Raw genomic sequence first — 17,860 nt, 5'->3', positions numbered from 1 at the left:
CTTGGCAGTTTGATTCCAATATAAATTAGATATAATTTTCATATCATGACTGTCATTTTTGCTTTTTAATATATCTACAAGCTTTTTATGTTGAACCTTATTAAATGCCTTTTCAACGTCTACAAAACATAAGTACATGTCCCGATTCATGTCCATGCATCTCTGAGCCAGTACATTCAAGCCGAACAAAGCATCTCTTGTACTCATACCATTGTGCCAAATTGTGTGTCACTAATTTCATATTCAAGAGTTTTAACAATTCCGCTAAAAATGTTTTAAGTGTGACTCGTTAAAGCTATTGTTCTGTGATCTGAGCAAGTTGTTGCACTTGGCTTTTTGGGAATTGCTACAAAGGTCGATTGCAGCCATTGTCTGGGAATCATCTCCTAGACCAGTTGACGATTATCTTTAGTACTATTAGGTTCCATTGTGTATTGTTTATACAAAAATGAGTAGCTCTGATAGTGAAACCAGTGTTATTAGTGAAAATAAACAAAGAAAAATAAAGAAGGGTATTATTAATCGGGCCCTGGATAAAAGTAAAGTTATTAAGAAGGCTAAAGTTAAGGGCCAAGCCCATATTAATTACGTGGGAAAACAAGTTATGGCGCGAAAAACTGAAATCGACTGTACTTGTCGCAAAGAGTGTTATAAACATTTTCCGGAAATGGACAAGAATGCGTTGTTTACATCGTTACATGACTTTGATGACAAAAACTTACAAGACTCATACTTACAAAATATGATCGAAGTAACTCCCATTAAGAGAGTGAGAAAATCTCAGAATGCCATTAAACGTATTGAGAGACCCAATAATTTTTTGTTTCATGTTTGTTTAAAAGCAGTACATAAGCAAGTATGTAAGAAAGCTTTCTTAAGTTTATATAATGCTGGCGAAAAGCATGTCAGAAGATTATGCCACATACTAGTGACTTGATCCACTCCAAGAGATAATAGAGGTAAATCTGTTAAATCTAGGCATAATTTAATACCAGATGAATTGTGCTTTCAAATACGTGAGCACATACAATCGTTTGATGTAAAGGAAGTCCATTATGCTAATATATTAAAAAAGTATTTACCTGCTACTTTGGATGTCAAACACATGCATAAAATGTTTATCGAAAAATTTCCGGAACCTAAAATGAAATAAAGTTTATATTTGAAGTATTTTCATGAAAATTTTACATACTCTTTTGGTCGTCCTCAAGTTGATGTATGTTCTGCTTGTGAAGAATTTGGCCAGAAAGTTAAAAGTACCACTCTCAACGGCATTTCAAAACGAGTTGCTGTTTTGTGAACTATTAGTTCACAAAATAGGGCTAAGAAATTTTATAAAAAACTAAAGCAGATTAAAAAACTTTCTTCAGAGACGGACTAGATATTACGAATCTCCATGCAAAAAACGAGATATTATGACTATATGCAAAATTTACCGATACCTGACATACCTGTACAGGAATTTTTTATTTAACTTAAAAACAGGAGAAGCTAAATTTTTTTCCTATCACGAGGGCGAGGCCCACAAAGGATCCAATGAAGTGTGCACCTTTCTAAAAATTATTTTGAAAATGAGGTTTCTGAAAATGTACAGTAACCACATAGTAATAATACTTATTCTAGCTCTTGCTTCGTCAGGAAAATTCAATCACATTTTTCATTATTTTCCAATCAGAAGCCACTCATTCCTCCCGTGCGATAGAGACTTCGGGGTAGCAAAAAGACATTCGCAAGCAAGACCGAATTTTTCTTCCTGAAGAATATTACCAATTGATAAAAAAATCGTCAAGAAAATCTCTTTTTTCTATAGAACTGGTAAAAAATAAAACAATTTTGGAATTCAAAAAATGTTGGCCCATGCATTAAAAGAAATCCGTACTTTCCATTGACTCATATGGGAAAAAAACCAAACAAGAGAAAACAACTTTTCAAATTTCTCAATATAATGAGTTTGTATTTGACAACAGAAAACCGGGAATTGTTAAAGTACGTCCATTTATTGATGGGCTTATGTTTCTTGAATTTTCCTTGGCAAAAACCAGCTGGAGTTTGTCCTAGTTTACCAACACAGTCTGCTTACACAGAAAAAATTCCTATTAATACGAAAAAAACATCAAGAAACTTGCCAGAAGACAAAATTTTTTTTTATAATGAGCTGATTTTGCCTAACACTAATATTGATGAACCACCAGAGGAAGATTACTAAAAGACTATTTCTTATCCTTCAACATGGTTTTTGTCACCTAATAAATTTTGTCCTTAATAATATTGGAATTTTCTATTATTAATCATAAAATTATCAGTGTTTATTTGGAAGAGGCCACAAATCCAAAAACTAAATTATTTTTTACAGTGTACCTGTGTCTTTTTTATGTTGGATTTGTTAATGAAACTTCGTAATGCATCACATTTTGAGACTTTACTCCGAAAAGAGAAAGATATCTTCATTAATACCAAAATAAAATGTTTTTTTCGTTTCCTATAAAATTAGCATTTCTGTAGTTGTGGTCTTTTCGAAATAACCGATTCATATTATTGGCGATATTACGATGGTTAAGGTAAATAACGACGTTTTGGTTAATAACCAAAAGCCAGAGAAGAATAATAAATACTTATAGTACAGGTTAGAGGTCGATCAATTAATTCCTGATCACATACTGGAAGTACGGTTGGTCTTTGAAAATACTTAAACATCCATTGTAGGATCTGGTTCCAAACGAGTATTCCAGCTTGAACTCCCAGGACAGTTGGCCGTTGATCAATTCTCCGGTTCGAATCTTTATTGCAGTAAACGGTGTTCCATTTGCAGCTCGTTTCGATGGTAGTGGTAGGTTTTTGTTGGCAGCGCGTGCGTAAAGAGAGATGGCAAGTTGTGTTGCCGAGAGGGGGCATTTGGGCCTGTAGGACCCATCGCCGGCTCTTCGGACTTTTTCCTGTCTCCGGAATTGGAACGGGTGTTAACCATCTTCGTTTGTCGCTAGTGAAATGGGTCAGTACTGTTGCCGTTACAGAATAACCGTTACAGCGACAAGTATCTGTTACAGGTAACGGTTCCAAGGAACAGTTACAAAATAACAGATCAAAAATGGAAAACAGAACAGGTAAAATAATCTAAGTATTCCTTGACTTACGGAAGGAATAACTTGGTAAACAATAAAATAAAATGGTATGATAAATGTAGTGCAAAGAATATGTTTCTAAGTGTTTCTTGACTTACGGAAGAAACAACTTAAAATGAAAAGTAAAAATGTACGAGATCAAAGAATAGAAAAATGCAGAAATATGAGTAAAAATACACAAGGTAAAAGAATGCAGAAATGTTCTTAAGTGTTTCTTGACTTACGGAAGAAACAACTTAAGAGAGGAATATAAACAAATGAAATAAGTAAATATAAAACAATATGTGAAAATATGTCTAAGTGTTTCTTGACTTACGGAAGAAACAACTTAGAACAAAAAAACAACAAGAGAATCAAATATGCAATAGAAGAATATAAATATTTACAAGTGTTTCTTGACTTACGGAAGAAACGACTTGTAATATAGAATAAAATGCAAAAATAAGAATACAAATATTTACAAGTGTTTCTTGACTTACGGAAGAAACGACTTACAAATACGAAAAATCAAATACAGAAAAGATGTGGAAATATTGCTAAGTGTTTCTTGACTTACGGAAGAAACAACTTAGCATAAAATAGAAAATGAAAGAGACAAATGTATTAAGTATTTTCTTAACTTAAGGAAGAAAATATCTTAAATAAAATATCGGAAATAATAATGCAACAATGATTATGAAAATATTTCTAAGTGTTCTTTTGACTTACCGGAAAAGAATGGCTTAGACGCACAATTAAAATAACAAGTCAAATATTCAGAGAAATATTTCTAAGAGTTCTTTGACTTACCGGAAAGAACTACTTAGACAAAGTACAAATCAAAATATAAAATAGAAAAAGCAAGATAAATATTTCTAAGTGTTCTTAACTTACGGAAGAACAACTTAGACACAAAATACAAGAAAAATAATCAAACAAAATATCAAACAATCAGTACATGAACAAATATAGATCAATGTATTATTCTAACCTGAAAAGGTCTGAATATACAATAATGCTAAAATAAAAAGGTATACAGAAAATCAGAAATAAAACAATAACTTAGTTGGAACAATAATAGCACCGACTAGGTCTACAGTAGAAGAGGCAAGCTCGACTGACCGATGAGAGAAAATCTACCTGCTTTTATGTAAAACAAATCCTTTGTTTTACGTAGCGAAAGTTAAATTTCCCTGCATCGAATCAATTAGAAATTTGGATTTGGCCAACCTTGGAATTCCCAAGTATTTTAACCGATATCCAAATTCCTTGATGCGTCGAGGACAGTTGATGGTAAGCGCTGACGATGCCATTGCTACAATATGAAACGATGAATAAAAACTGTTTAAGAAATTTAACGATATTTAAATGGGCAAGAGAGCCATGTATAGACTTACCAATATATATGTGGATATGTCGTGTATGTTCGATGCAAAGTGTTCAAATAATAGCTTTATCTGTTTATATATATAGTTTGTCTGTTTCTCGTGGATAGGCTAGAAGAGGTGCAGTTGTAAGTCGTTTTTTAATCTACGAACGCATTTTCACAATCTGGTGTCCAGTTAAATTTACTATTTTTTTTGGTTAGTCAATATAGGATCTTAGCAATGCGGCCAAAATCTTTATTAAATTTTCAGTAATACGAACAGAGTCCAAAAAAACTTCTAATGTTCTTCTTATTTTCTGGTTAAGGCTAATCTTTAATAAAAAAATCTTAAATTGGCATGCTTTAATCTAGCAAATACCTCGCTTACGTTTTTCAGATGTTCATCAAAGGTTCATCATGACATAATCAATATATCGTCAAGATATACTAGACATGTTTTCCAGGTTCTTCTTCTTGATGTGCCTATCCGTTACGAATGTTGGCGATTATCATCTTCTTCATCTTCTTTGTGTGCCGTGCTTGTATTCAAGCGTTGGCTATCGTCATATTGACAAGTTGATGAAATGATTCTCGGTCGGCAGCTAGATGAAACAGTTCCTCGACTGTTCGATCTGTCCATTGTCTAATGTTACGCAGCCAGGACAGTTGTTTTCTTCCGACCCAACGTTTTCCTTCGATTTTGCCCTGAATGATTAACCGGAGTAAGCGATATTTAGGTCCTCTCATTATATGACCGAAGTATTGGACCTTTCTCATTTTGATGATGTTGATCAATTCTCGCTCTTTGTGCACGGTCTCTAGCATGCGTTTGTTAGATATGTGTGCTGTCCACGGGATTCTGAGCATGCGACGGTAACACCATAACTCAAACGCTTCTAATTTGTTGAGATTTTTTATTTTTGTTGTCCAAGTTTTACATCCATAGAACAAAGTAGACCAGACGTAGCACTTCAATACTCTTAGACATGTGGCCAACGATAGACTTCTACTGCATAATACAGAACGCCAGTTAATAAAGTTTTTCCGTGCGAGTTCTATTCTATTTTGCGATTATCATGGCAATCTTTATCTTATCTTCAGCAGCGCGGAAAAGCTGCACATATGTTGTATTGAACCAGATTCTGAGGTTCTTTGACCAAGATTAGGTTCTTCTTCTTCCTGGACCTCGTTTTCTACATATTTTTCCTTGCAGGATGGCTTGAAGGAGAGCATATCTGGATTCATTTCGCATATGTCCGAAGAATTGTAACTTTCGAGATTTGATGGTGGTCAGTACTTCTCGATTCTTATTTATTCTTCTGAGGACCTCCTCATTTGTGACTCGGTCAGTCCACGGGATCTTAAGCATTCTCCATCTTTCCCAGGTTAGTCTTCTTAAAACCATCTTTATTAGATGGTCAAATCTATCTGAAGCATTACAAGGATTAAATGGTAGAACCTGGAACCTGTAGAGGCCACGTCCAATTAAAAAGCCACTCTGTCTCAATCATCAGGATGTACTTCTACTTGCCAGTAGCGTCTTTTTAAATCTAGGGTCAAAAACCATTTAGCACCTGATAAATTGTTTGGAGTATCATCTTTTCGCGGCAATAGATAAGCTGTCTTTTAGTGTAACCTGGCTTATTATTATGTAGTCTACACAAAAGCAAGTAGATCCATCTTTCTTAGTTACTAAGAATACCGGGGTCCGAAGCTTTTTTAAACTTATCGACATGTATCTTGTCTTATGTTTTATTATTCTCGTATTATGTTGTTAACTTCTTTTTGCGTAGCAAATAGTAATCCTATGGTGCTTGACAAATTGGTTTTGCATCTGCAAATATAAATAGTTTTTGGACATTCATAAGAAGTAGGAGACAAACCAGCGGTTTTCCTCACGAGATATCTTTAAATGATCATACATATACAGGCCCTCAGGATATTGCCATAGATTTCTCTCATCATTTTAGCTCAATTTATCAGGTATTATCTACACATCAGGGTAGTTCACAGGGATCGTTTATCTTTTTAGTTATTAGTGAAGAAGATATGAAGGTTAGTATAAAAAAATTAAAGCCAAAAAAGGCCACAGGTAGTGATAATATCCCTGCCTATATCTTTAAAGGATGTTCTGATATATTTCAAAAGCCATTATCACCTCTATTCAATCTATCTCTTAAAACTAACACCTCTCCAGACAAACTCAAAGAGGCTACCATTACTCCAGTTTTTAAATCAGGTAATAGAAACAATATAGAAGACTATCGTCCTATAAGTATCCTTAATTCCCTGGCTAAAATATTTAAATCTATTCTCTATATGAATATACTGAAAAATTTTGAAAATGAATTTGCTCCAGAACAACATGGTTTCTTGCCTGGGTTATCCACAACTAGTAATCTGTGCATTCTGTCTAATTTTGCTAGTGAGGCAATAAATAATAAACTCCAATTAAATTTAATAATGACTGACTGCTCAAAGGCCTTTGATATGGTTGACCATGGCATTATTTTATCGAGATTGAATGAGTTTGGTTTTTCGCATGATGCTTGTACATTTATAAAATCGTATGTGGATTCAAGGTTTCAACGAGATAAAATTGGTAGTTGTTTATCAGATAAATTTCAGGCTACATCTGGTGTCCCCCAAGGGAGCAACTTAGGGCCTTTGTTTTTCTTAATTTTTGTCAACTCACTACCACAATCTCTTAAATTTTCTTCTAGTTTGATCTATGCTGATGATTTTAAGCTTTTTAAGACTATACATACTTCAAATGATTGTCAGTTACTACAGCAGGACCTGCCTCAGTTGTGGAATGGTTTAGGGACAACAGTATGATCTTGAATATTAAGAAGTGTAGAGTCATATCTTTTACTCGAAAAATCGACTACATTCAAAATAATTATAGAATTGACAATTGTGTAGTATCTAGGAAAACCAAATGTAAAGATCTGGGAATATACTTACAGGCTAACATGAAATTTAATGAACACTATATAAATATTGTTAATAAGGCCTACGAAATATTGGGATTTGTAATAAGAAATTCCAAACACTTTAGTATAAACACAACCATTAGACTATATAACGCTTTAGTCAGACCAAACTTGGAATATGCATCAGTGGTATGGACTCCTGAAGCCAAAGTTCATATTAATCAAATAGAAAAGGTACAAAAAAAATTTCTAAGGTATTTATACCTTAAGAAATACAATGTGTATACTCACCTTACGCCATCAAAAGAGTTGCTTCAAATATTTGGCTTGCAGTCATTAGAGCAAAGAAGAAACATGCATTGTGTTGTGTTTGTTCATAATACCATTAACAATGTTAAATATAAGACATGTGGATTGATCAACTTTATTAGGTTTCATGTGCCAAAGGTCAACCTAAGAGTAAACAGTAATGACCTATTTTCTTGTAGTCCATACAATTCTTATACAATAATAAACTATATGCAATATCAGTGTAATGAGTTAATAAAGATCTGTGATATAGACCTCTTTACCTGTAGTGTAAGGGATATTAAAAAGTGTTATGAATAGATAAGTAATGGACTGAATTTTAAAATTTTATTAACTTGTGTCTTTTTTTTAATGTGTTTTACTTTCTGTGTTTTTATTTTGTACTTGTGTGTATATTGTAGTATATTGTATTTTTTGTGTGTATATTTTTATACCAAGTAATGAGCACTCTTACATGTAATTACTACCTAGGTGGTGTTTGTAAGTTTTAATAAATAAAATAAATAAAATAAAATTCTAATATATTTAGTTATTTTTCTACCAAATTAGAAAATTTATTTGAAGAAAAGTTTTAATTATAAATTTATTATTTTTTTTAACTCGACGATCAATATACAGTATGTGGAGCGCTCTGTAGATAATACGCAACATTGAAATTTACTCTTACGGATAGAACTCGTAAGTGAAGCCCTATCCGAAAGACACTGCTGGTAAATAAAAGACCTTATAACAAATCTTCGTATAAACATTTTTTGTCTCCAAAATAAATCCCTTAGATTTAACAATCTGTAGTAACATTCAATCTTCTGCATTAAATTTAGCGAAAAAACGTAGTCCCAATCTACCTCGGAGAATGTCCGACCCACAAACCTCCAAACCTTGAAGATCAAAGTCACTTAATCGCGGTTCTTTTTTTCTGCTAGATTCTCATTTATCAGCGTGTGTCTCTCGTCCACGCCCTCGATGATCCAGGCGACGCGCAGTCTACGGGCGCAATCTCACACCGTTTTCCCAACTTCCCAAAACTCCAGAAGTTTGTTACATCTGCTCGGCTGGACGGTAACTCGCGCGGGATAACTGTCAGGCCGAACGCGCGTGAAATTCTCGTAATTTTGCGGCACTTTCGCCAAAAAAAATTTTACTGCTCGTGCCGTTTGTGGCTATCGGGGACATTTCAGTTTTTTGCTAATTTATTTTGCTATCTATTTGATCGAAATTCGTAAGTAACAAAAAAATTTTGAGATGTTGGTTTCACAATTATTTTAATATTAAACTCAACGATACTATTATTTGCTTTCCATTTTTTTTCTACCGATCAAGACACACAATACTTATAACAAAAATTTAGATGTGTCTGCCTAATATTATAAGAAATATGGAAGTGATCATTAAGAAGTTATTGAAAATTTTGTAGTAGTTTTGACATTAATTTTGTATTAAAAAAACTACTATATCACAAAGCAATATAAAATGTTTTTACTTTATTCAATCTATCTAGACAATCTAAAATTTGTCTGATGGTTTGGAAAAAATATCAATAAAATAAATATGTGGTTTCTGTTACAAAACTACCTTTTTTGTTCACGCCCAACAATTTGATTAACTTAAATTACAACTAAAAACAAAAAACTGAGGACAAACTCAAAAAAGTCCTGTCAAGCTCTGAAAACTATTTATCGTATTAATGTATGTCTGCTATTACTTCACTATTAAATTGTCACTTAACTCTAAAGTTTTATTTTTCTTGAGATAACCTAACCTAACTAAATCAAAGATAGTAAAGATGTGATTAACATCAATAAAGGATTTTCAATAAAAAATTTTGCTATCTAAAATTTATTTAGGCACAAAATACCTGAAGATTTGCTTGTCTTTTATTAAAAAATGAATATTTTACCCTAAAAAATGACTAAGCAATTTTTGAAAAGTTTTAGCCCCTAACTTGGCAAAAGGTTAATTTTGAATCTAAAAATCGGAAAATTGGTATGTTTGCTGTTTGGCATCAGACAAATATTCTATAACAACAAAAAAATATGACATCTATAGTTTCCTTTTAGCAATTTATGCACCTGCCGATTGCACCGTATACTGGAAAATATAAGATAACATCTTGGGGTCTAGGCTTTACCGAGCTTTTAATCTTGTTGGAAGATAGTGGTAGCTGCTCATTGTTGGGGCGTCCTGTTTTTATTTTTTCAGCCTGCAGTAAACTTTTGGCAAGTTTAATTCTAAATGGTTTTACAGGAACTGTTTTTTTGGATGGGTTGGAGTCAATAAAAGGGCTATTGGTTAACTATTTTTTTAATCTCGAGCTTTCAATTGTGTTTACAATTATTATCAAGAGCTAAAAAAGACAAAATATCTTACAAGGTTAAACTAAAAAAAAAAACAATTTTTGTTAACTTACCAAATAAAAATTAGTTTAGTAAGTAAAAATTGCTGCTAATACATCTTAAAAATAATTAATATAAAAATGTTTTATTTTAATAAATGTTTCCCTGAAAATTTATATAATTTTGAAAACATTTTTCTAATACAAAAATAATTGAATAAGCCTCAATGTCATAAATGCCAACATAAAATTTTTATTTTTGACAATTATATTGCCAAAAGTAAAATTTCGTTTAAACATTCTTTTTTGTTTAGTAATAAAAAAGAAGAAGATTTATTCACCGTTGACAGATGTCTGAAAAATGTAACAGATATATGGAGAATTAAATATGACATTTTATAAGTTTTATATATAAATCATAAAGAAAGAATATAATTATAAAATTTGCTTAGATTTTGAATTTCTGATCTTTTGTTTAAATTATTATCACTTTTGCTAATACAAACCATTTCCAAAAAAGTCCTTTTAAATTTATTACTTTCACTACATAAAATTTTATTGTTATCAAAATCCATAATATGGTCTTTATCGATTACATGCTCTGCCAAAGCACAAGATGGTTTTTTAATCACTGCAATCACTTTTGTGAGAAATAATGCGATTTGAAAGATTTCTTCCGGTCTCACCGACATATTCAGCCTCACACTGAGTACAACTAATGCTGTATACTAAATTCGTTTTTTCAAATTTGTCTATAGGATATTTAGTTTTAGAATATAAAGATGAAATAGTTTTGATGTTCTTTGTTGCTATTTTTATATTGTCAATATCCTTTAGTGTTTGTATTAATTTAGGTGTTAATGATGGTATAAAAGGTAGTGAATGATAATAGATGTTCTGATTGTTAGAGACAATGTTTTGAGATTGAGCAAAAAATGGTGTTAAGTTATTTATATTACCAATATTAGAAAAAAGCATCCTATGTAGCATATCTGGAGGATAACAGTTTTCAATTAGAATATTTTTTAATAATTGAAGATCTTCTTGTAGATAATCTGGATGAGAAAGTTCTAAAACACGTTCTTTTAATCCTGTTATAAGGTTCATTTTCATCTTATTTGGATGATGAGAGTAATAGCTTATAAATCTATTACTACATATGGGTTTTCTGAACCATCTGGTTTTCAGCATATTGTCTGTATTTCTTACAATTCTCATGTCAAGGAATGGTAGAGAATTATCTACCTCTTCCTTAACTGTAAATTGTATATTATGTTGATTATGACTGTTGAAAATGTTGACTGTTTCATGAATTTTGTGTTTAGAAAGTGCCAAAACTAAATCATCTACATATTTATCTTTTAATAGAAGAAATGAAAATAGTGCAATTACTGATACAATCACTGATAACATCATCCATGACATAGCTACTTAGAACGGGTGAAAGACTAGATCCCATAGGACTACCAAAAATTTGTTTATAAAAGACACCATTAAATATAAAAATATTAGAATCAAAAACAAAGTTGATAAGTGTTTTGAAATGGAATAAGTCAATATTAGTGTGTTGCGAAATCTCATTCCAATGTTTTTCAACACTACTTATGATTAAATCTAAAGGCAAATTAGTAAAAAGTGATGTTACATCAAAACTAACTAAAACATAATTTTGTGGTAATTGGAAATTATTAATGAAAAAACTAAAATCAAATGAATCTTTAATGTAAAAATTGTTGTTTAAATTATAAGCATTAGTTAAGATGTCAGTGAGGAGCTGTGCTATTGGTCCATTAGGAGGGCATAAAGATGAAACAATTGGTCTCATAGATAAAGTTGGTTTATGTATTTTTGGTAGAGCATAAAACCGTGGAGCAATAGAATTATAAATTTTGAGCTCTTTTGCTTTTTTATTATCAATAAATTTCTTTATGTTTAATTTAGATACTAGACAATTTGCTTTTTTTTGCAAAGTACAAACAGGACCCCTTCTAAGTGTAGTGTAATACTTAGTATCATTTAAGAGTTCTCCAGTTTTTTGTAGGTAATCCTCTTTGTACATTACAACAGTTACGTTACCTTTATCGCTTTTGACAATGTAAATTTCAGGATGGTTTTATCTAAGGATCTAACAACATCCTTTTGACTATCATTAAGTGGTCTGATTATTGATTCAATATCAGAAAGCAAATTAGGAACTCTAATATCAGATTTGGAAGGACATAAAGAAAATTTAGGTCCTAATGCTAAAAATTTTTTAATTTAAAAGGAAAATTAATAGATGTTAGATTTTTAAACCATTTTTCTTGAAATTTTATCTTATCAAAAGCTTCTATTTTTAATTTATTGAACTTATTAATTTGTATTTTTTTGATTTTATGAATAAATAAATTTTCAGAGAAACATTTACTAGATTAAAACATTTTTATATTAATTATTTTTAAGATATATTAGCAGCAATTTTTACTTACTAAACTAATTTTTATTTGGTAAGTTAACAAAAATTGTTTTTTCTTTTTAGTTCAACCTTGTAAGATATTTTGTCCTTTTTAGCTCTTGATGATAATTGTAAACACAATTGAAAGCTCGACATTAAAAAAATAGTTAACCAATAGCCCTTTTATTGACTCCAACCCATCCAAAACAGTTATATATTTGTTCCAAACGAGTCACAAGTACTTCTTTTTTCTTATTCGTATATATATATGTGTTTTGAAGCGTATTCTATATGGATCAATCAACATATCTGTCAAATCCACACCACCCTTATGTGTTTTATTAACTGTGGACATGGAATGTTTTCCATTTAGTAAAATTTTTGTATGGTTACCATTGGAATTGAGGCTACGTAAAAACTACGCAAGAATACGGACTTGTTATTGTACCACTTTATAACAACAATGCGACTATCATTGTCTATTCTTTAGTCAAAAGAACCTCTCCCATCCTTTTTCATTTTCTTATGAACTTCTCCCATATTTTCCTAAAAGAAAGTATTCCAAATTCACTTTAAAATTATGTAAAAAGTAGAAACTGGATTATATGCTCTAAAAATGGTTAAAAAATGCATGCAACATGCACTTAAAAAGTAACCAAATATGCCTTTATTATATGCAATATGCATTTATATGCACTTAAAAAAATATATTTTTTAATTTTTAGGGCTTGATATTTGGTGAGTACTAAAATTATAGTATAACTTAGATAGTGTTTATTTATTACTACATTTAATAAAAAAATATAAATGAAAATTCACAAGAAAATGTCCTCGTCCTTGCTGTGACAGTATATAATCATGAAATGTTCAATATTTTCAAGAGTAATGTTATGCCTTCTATCAGTTAATATGTGTTTATATGAGGAAAACGATCTTTCAACATCGCAGGAAGTAATTGGCGCAAATCTAAAATTTAACACTAGCCAGGGATCCATATTAATAACTTCGTTACAGCTTCCATTGATTATGTTATTTATTAATCGCAATAAACAAAAGCCTTCATTCCCGTTTAAAACTTCACTAAATTTATCTTTATTTTTTTTTTCCAATTGTCCATGAAAGGTTTACTATTATTTCTTTGACAGAATCAACAATGCAAATACTATTATTTAAAGAAAATTTTTGACTCTCTAGTTTTTTAATAGAGTTTACAATTATGTCAAAATTTCCTTTTATATAGGACAGTTCATTCTGAATAGAATTCTCACTAAAAATATTTTGACATTTCTGAACAGCAATACAACAAGAAGGATCAAAATTTGATTTAACATTTTTGATATCAATATAATTGTTTGCAAGAAATATGGCACTATTCAACCACGTCTCCCATCTAGTCAACACTGGTTCCGGTGGCAAAGGGATATCGGGAAATATCTCCCTATATACTTCTACTCGCAATGGTGCTTTTAAAAATGCTTTCTTTACATTGTTGATTAAAGTGTTTACATTTGGAAACTCAAGTCTAACTTTCTCTGCCATCCTGTTTAAACCATACGCTAAGCATGTACAATGAATCAAATTCTAAAAAAAAATCTTAAGGTTATTGATTCGGTAAAAAGAAATTTGTCAAAGATTCATTAACAAATCGAGCAATTGTTGCTTAGTTGGTTTTTTTTAAACATTTTAAGCTGATTAAATACGACTTGTTGGAGTCATCAGCTAAACTGTTTAAAACTCCAATAATTAAATTCGCGATTTGTCGACCCTTGGCGTCATTAGTCTGGTCGACAGATATCCACAGATATTCATCTCTTACCCGGCTTTTAATACCTTCAATAACGTCTTTGTAAGATGCCATCACATCTTGACACACCTTGCTATCCAATTTATAATACAGTGGGATATTGCAACTTACAAAAAAATTGCATATATCTTTTGCAAACATTTCTTGCCCCGTTGATGTGTGATGATTTTCAATAATATTATTCTGCAGAAGCTGCTGGCGTGGTTTCTCGAAGTCCTTAGATAGTTTATATTGGTGGAGAGCCGTTTTCAGGTGTTGGGAAATTGGAATTTTTTTCACATGGAATCTGTAATAAAACGGTTTAGTAAATATGAGTCGAATGCAATAATATGGACTTCAAATTTTTAAGATAACTTATATTTTTTTTTTCGAAACTAAAACTACCACCTAAAAAACCGTACGTAAGGGAATAAAAAATTAGGTAGTTTAAGAGCTCTACTGAACTCAAAATACGTTTCTAGACAAGGTAAACTCAGAATATATAAAACTTTGACCCACAGTAACATATTCCGGTGAGATATGGACATTAAACAAGAAGGAAGAGGATACTCTGGAAAGATGGGAGAGGAAAATATTCAGACGCATATTCGGAGGAAGGAAGACAGAAGATGGTTGGGAGAGAAGAACCAACAATGAATTAATGGCTTTATACAAAGAACCTGCCATTAACAAGTTCGTCAAGTCACAGAGAATTAGATAGTTGGGACATGTGAAAAGAATGGCAGCAAAACGAATGCCTAAACTAGTAATAATCAGAAAACTAATCAGCCCCAAAGAAGAGGTAGACCCAGAACGAGGTGGACTAGTAAAGTGGAAGAAGACCTTAAACACGTGAAGGTGAAAAACTGGAAAAGAAAAGCACAAAATAGAAGCGAATGGAGAAATATTGTCCACCAGGTCCTTCAGAGTAGTTAAGAATTTTGTATATACATATTTAACTTAAAGTTTTGTTTAAAATAATTGTAATTAGTTAATATTAAAATTATGTTAAAAAAAAATATCCTAGGCCTTAACGGCCTGTTGTGCGTAAAATTAAATAAAACTACCGCCAATAGTCAAAGTGTTACATGTTTAATATAGGTATACCGATTTTTCTTGCAAAAATGAGATTTTAAATTAAATTTTTGAATCTAAAAAATACAAGTGAACTCACCTTTTTATCACAAATAGTACAGAAAACACTTTCATTGTCTATAATCTTCATTTCACTATTGCCACCAACCCAACTCCACAATAGACTTAATTTTTGTTAAGCTACTTTCGGCGCATTTTCAAAATAGAAACAATATTCACAATCACAAGTTGCTTTGCCAGCTGGCAAAGAGAATTTAAAAACAAATTTACTGTAGAATACCTACCTGCATGTTGGCCCTATTCTTCTGATAAATAATTCCCAGATGGGTTTTCTCAAACAATAAATCTTGTAGATTTAGTAGATATTTGTAATAAAATTATTTCGTAGTTACCTTATCTAGTACCTTCTATGCATAATTCCAAGAAACTATTATCTAAATATGTATAGAAAACCATTTTATTTATGTGATATTTTCAAATATTTGGCAATATGCTCTTAATCAAGTGAATATGACTGGCATATGCATTTATAAAGAAACCCACAAATATGCTGCATATACATATATGTACATGCATTTTGCATATAATCCAGTCTCTAATTATAATATACGTTGCCAAGTTAAGGGTTAAGACATGTAGTAGCAGTTTTCATGTAGTATTAAAAAATCTATTTGCTACTACTATATTATAAAGTATTATAAAATTTATCATCTCAATTTCTTCTTTTTAACGTGATTTATCAAGTTCCATTGAGATTGCCGATTGACTCGGCAGTACGCTCCCTGGTTTAAGTGATTCTGAACAGATGTTTGATTCTCGGTATCCCGGTCCATTCACTAACACTTTTAAACCACGATGTTTGTTTTCTACAAATTCCTTTGCTTCCTTTGATTTTACCCATCATAATTAGTCGAAGAATATTATACTGCTTTCCTTGCATTACATATATAATATATGCTATTTTTCTAGATTTGACGCTATAATCAAATAGCGAGCTCAATCTGTTCCGTTAAGAACTGCTTCATTTGTCTGCTTAGCCGTCCACGCGATTTTTAGTGTTCGACTACTCAACTACGTTTCAAAAGCCTCTTAGCGGTTAATAGTACATATTTTCAAGATCCATGCTTCGACACCTTACATTTAAATTATGCATTTCCAAAGTTAAAGTCTTAAGTTATCGTTACAGAAAAGTAACTTTATTTTTATAACATTTGCACGAGACATCTCAATTCTATTTTTCATCTCTTGATCTAGATATAATTGTTAGGTAATAAAACAACTAGGAGAAGGCCGTGTAATTTGGACTGCTTAAGAAAAAATTGGGATATATGGGAAGTTTTCTATAACAAGATTTTTTTTGTCTTCTACTTCTCTGTTATAATTAATTTATATACCCCCTATAATAGTTTTATATACGATTATTGATAATTTTTACATAGGAAACACTATATGTCATGTCACAATATAAATAAGTCACTTATGTATACATAGAAAATAACTACGAAATAATACAGAAACACATAATATAACATATACAGTGAAAAATAGAAATATCAAAATATAGAAACAAACAATTCAGTTAGGTGTAAAATAGTTTTCATAAATGTTCATGCTGATTCATGTTGATCAGCATGTTTCTACATCTTGTATATTATTATGAACAGATAACAAAGTTTCTAATATTGAAGGCAAAGAAAGAATGCTATAATTTTTAAACAAGGGTTTGCAACTGGAAAAGTTTATATCCATAGGACGAGTTTTCCCAAAGAATTATGCAATATATCAGGATACTATGCACCATTCCAAAATAGACTGACCTACGAATACAGAATTCTCACATAAGTAGCCAATCTTAGCATGGCAAAAATCTGTGAGGCGAGCTCCTTACACAATCCTTGAATATGGTGCTACCAGTTCAACCTTGTATCCAAAGTAACACCTAGTAACTTTACTGTTTCAGATGGTTTAACCTATCTATCGGAACTAAGTACTATTGTCTGGGTTTTCTGCTCGTTTATCTGAAGTTTGTTAAACCAGGATCTAGATTTTTCTAATATTTCCTGACTGTAATCAATCTTACCTCTACATAAGGTTGTGTCATATGCAAAAAGACCCCAGTTGGTGTTTTCCAACGCAGTTGGTAAATCATTTAAATATATTAAGAATAGCCCAGGTCCCAAAACCGATCCTTGTGGTACCCCGTTTAAAACAGATAGAGGATCAGATTCTTGATTATTAAATACAACAACTATGAGAAAGGATCGATTAAAAAATTGTGTTCTAGAGAAGATGATAACTCTCTGAAGAAAAAAGGATGAGGGTCATTTTGTTCAATTTTGTGTAATGCTTTGACAACAAACCTGTTGTCGTAGCTATTACATATATATCTTCTACACCTGTCCAAACAGTTAAAAGGTATGATAAAAGTCGGCAAGCAAAAATTGAAATTCCTTGCCTCTCTCTTATAAGACACTACAATTCTCACATCGGTGGAGTAGATCTGATGG

At 31.5% G+C, this 17,860-nt stretch overlaps 1 long non-coding RNA gene across 1 annotated transcript; it reads right to left on the bottom strand.

Moving 5' to 3' along the window:
- Window positions 1–13,880: 13,880 nt before the first annotated feature.
- LOC140449464 (uncharacterized) lies at window positions 13,881–15,494 on the bottom strand. Its single transcript, XR_011951800.1, has 3 exons — window positions 15,433–15,494; window positions 14,292–14,565; window positions 13,881–14,056 (listed from the first exon to the last, which is right to left on the bottom strand). It is a non-coding gene; the product is annotated as an uncharacterized lncRNA (long non-coding RNA).
- Between the last annotated feature and the right edge of the window lie 2,366 nt (window positions 15,495–17,860).

This window comes from Diabrotica undecimpunctata, chromosome 9, assembly GCF_040954645.1.
Source record: "Diabrotica undecimpunctata isolate CICGRU chromosome 9, icDiaUnde3, whole genome shotgun sequence".
NCBI classification, from domain to species: Eukaryota; Metazoa; Arthropoda; class Insecta; order Coleoptera; family Chrysomelidae; genus Diabrotica; species Diabrotica undecimpunctata.
Note: the sequence above shows the minus strand (reverse complement) of the source record. Positions and strands in the feature narration are given on the sequence as shown.